The 3139-nt window shown below is 37.8% G+C and overlaps 1 long non-coding RNA gene across 1 annotated transcript; it reads right to left on the reverse strand.

The window, feature by feature from the left end:
- Positions 1-466: 466 nt before the first annotated feature.
- On the reverse strand, positions 467-1251 carry LOC107657575 (uncharacterized). Its single transcript, XR_001630700.1, has 3 exons — positions 1153-1251; positions 1016-1041; positions 467-519 (listed from the first exon to the last, which is right to left on the reverse strand). It is a non-coding gene; the product is annotated as an uncharacterized LOC107657575 (long non-coding RNA).
- Positions 1252-3139: the final 1888 nt, after the last annotated feature.

A 3139-nucleotide genomic window follows, 5' to 3' on the forward strand; every position in this document is an offset into this window, starting at 1 on the left:
CCATAAATCTACAACACCAAAAACAAACAAAGTTCTTCACAGACTTTAACACAAATAAACTGATTCCTGCTGAAAACACCAGCTTTGAGTAACATTAATTTTATGGTGTTTTCATCAGGCATGTTCCTCACTAGTGTTGTCAAGTGACAATAATAAAACTTTAAAGACTGTGAGGTCTAGTCCACATGTACACGGGTATTTATATAAACAGTTTTTCCTCTGTTTAAAAAACAATCTTGTCCACTTGAACATGCAAAAACATGCTATAAAGTGCTTTCATGCCAAACCAACAGGTGGTGATATAACCCTAACCGTAAAGCCATGTTAGCCAATCAGGAGCCTGAAAAAAAGGTTATTATCGGTTGTTACTGGCACACTCCGGCGTCCCAAGCCAAAATCTGAAATTTCAGTACTGGTACCTAATACTGAAATCATGGTATTGTGACACTGTTTCTCTCTGGGTGTTGTGAGTTTCAGCTTATGCTCTTCTCTCATTTCCAATCTTCTCTTCATGTTCTCCTTCAATTAAATTATCAAAATAATAATGTTACTGTAACATCTCACTGACAGCATGAGTATCAGACTGATTAGAGGACAAGTCTTCTGCACGATTCTAAAACACAAAATCACAGAAGGCAGAATAAATCAACAGGATTGATGATTCAGTTACACAAACAGAACAAGACTAAAGACTTCATATTCTGTTTTTTATCCTGATATTTAAGATTAAGGGTTAACATGTCTTAAATGTGGGATGCTTCTCTTAAAACGGTAATGACATAAAGAAACAAATTTTCTTTGATCTCTTGACATCTACTATAAAACATACTTTTGTTGAAACCAAGCAGCTCAAACAACTTGTTTTCCACAACTGCAAATTGTGACATCAATATGTTGCATCGGACCACCTCCATGACAACACTTCAACGCAGTTTTTTTGTCATTTTTTAACTAATTTTCAGAAAGATTAAGATGTCAGGGAAGAAGGCCAAACGTATCGCACACAGTATCTTACCTGATCACTGGACTGCATATCCATATCTGTTTGAAAAATAATGACAAACACAGTGGTTTGTTTAATTTCACATCTTTAAAGATTATTTTCATACAACAAGATATTTCCATCTTGTTGCAGCTGTATGTAAAACACACCTGTCCTTCTTTGGCGCTTGCGATAGTAAATCACAGCAGCAGCTGAAGCAACAAGCAGCAGAACAACGACAGCAGCAACAGCAGCATATATTCCTGCTACAGCAGCTGAAGACAGACAGAGAGTTTCTTTTTTACTTAGAGTGTAAATAAAATATTTTTAAAAATCTAATTTTCATTAAAAACTGTTTATAGAAAAATGCACTGAGTGACTAAATGATACTCACCAGTGACAGAAACAATGAAGCTCTTTATGATGCTGAATCTGATGTTGATGATTGTTAGTTTATAGAGTCCAGAGTCTGATGTCCTCATGTTTGTGATGGTCAGAGATCCAGTTTGATCCAGCTTCAGTCTCTCTCTGAATCTCTCATCACACTGATCATCTGTACAGATCTTACTCTGATCTCCAGTGATTTCAGCGATGAGAATATCATTAAAATGCCATGTCATCAAATAATTTGGGTATTTTATTACCCCAGGATCTAAAGTGACAGATTCTCCCTGCTTTTTCTTCTCATTTCATCTCGTCTTGCAGCAGGAACATCTGAAACACAAACCATCAAATGACTGAAGGTCTTTTTGGGGAAAATAAGAAACTACAAAACCTCAAGAACTGTGGATATGAAAGTAATTCCTTGTGCTTATAAAACAATTTGCATACTTCAAATCCTCTGCAGTTTAGTTTCTTGGTGAAAAAAAATCACTGAGTATGAAATAACATGCATTTACACAAATGATAAGACGTGATCAGAGATTACTTGATGAGAAACTGTCACCTTCACCAGAACAAAACTCAAGAGGCACACTAGCGACTGATGCTAGAGACTGCAATCTTTAGCGTTCTTGTTAGCATGCCCGCCTCCCATGCTGGAAATGCCGGTTCAAATCACACTCAGAGCAGTGCAAGTAGAACCGAAGGGGTTACATTGGTGCCGTGACCCGGATGGGAGTGAGCTTTATAGGGGTTGTGTAACGGAGGCCAGCTTGTAAAGAGTTGTGCAGGTAAACCTTACTCCCTGGCCTCAAAAGGAGCGTTAGAGGCTGTGGTCTTTAGTGTCCTTGTTAGTGTTCCTGACTGCCATGCTGGAGACGCCAGTTTGAATACCGCTTGGAGCTGCACAGATCCAGAGGGGCTACATCACTACATCTCTTATATATATGGCTGAATTAATTTACAGGTAAAGAGAAAAAACACATTTGAATGTCACCAGGGGCGGCGCTAGGGGTGGGCTAAGGGGGCTGAAGCCCCGAATGTTTTTACTATGCCCTGTACGAATCATCACTGAGTTTTCATGCGCATTAAAATAATTAATATTAGTACTGCAGATTTGCACATCCAACAGTGTCTACCTACATTGTCATTCACTCAATCACTCCCGACAAAAACCGACCACCGAGGCTCGTACTAACATGTAACTGGCCAACCAGCAATAAAAAGTTACAGCAGCTGCTTCAGGTGTCTGTAACTAGTGTATAACTATAACGATTTTGTAATTTTTTAAATTAGGTTATTTGTTACTAAGCATTGTCAATGTAAAACAACAAATATAGATATTAAATCATATAATGCTGTCGTGTCTTCCTACGACACGCGCATTTAGAGCGATCATATGAACTGTTTGGCCACCATGGTCTGTGGCAGACTTTCTTCGCGTCAGGGCAACAATTCAATGAACAAGAAATAAATAGTAAGTGATTTAAATTATAGAGACAATATTGTCTTTTTTTGCTCTATTTCTCTAAAGAAAATGGTTCCACACAAAACCATGTTGAGTGTCTCTGCAGCAACACACAGAGGTGTTTTCTTACAGAATGAATTTGCGTTTTTGAACAAATCGGGTTGATTCACTGATCCATTCATAAAAACATTTTATTACTTCTTTCCTGAATGAATCAGTCGTTTTGAAATAATCGCCTGAAAAAAAATGACTCAGTGACCCACTTAAAGGTGTCATATGATGCTGCTAAAAAGAACAGTATTTTGTGT

This window comes from Sinocyclocheilus anshuiensis, unplaced genomic scaffold, assembly GCF_001515605.1.
Source record: "Sinocyclocheilus anshuiensis isolate Anshui unplaced genomic scaffold, SAMN03320099.WGS_v1.1 scaffold22425, whole genome shotgun sequence".
Classification (NCBI taxonomy): domain Eukaryota; kingdom Metazoa; phylum Chordata; class Actinopteri; order Cypriniformes; family Cyprinidae; genus Sinocyclocheilus; species Sinocyclocheilus anshuiensis.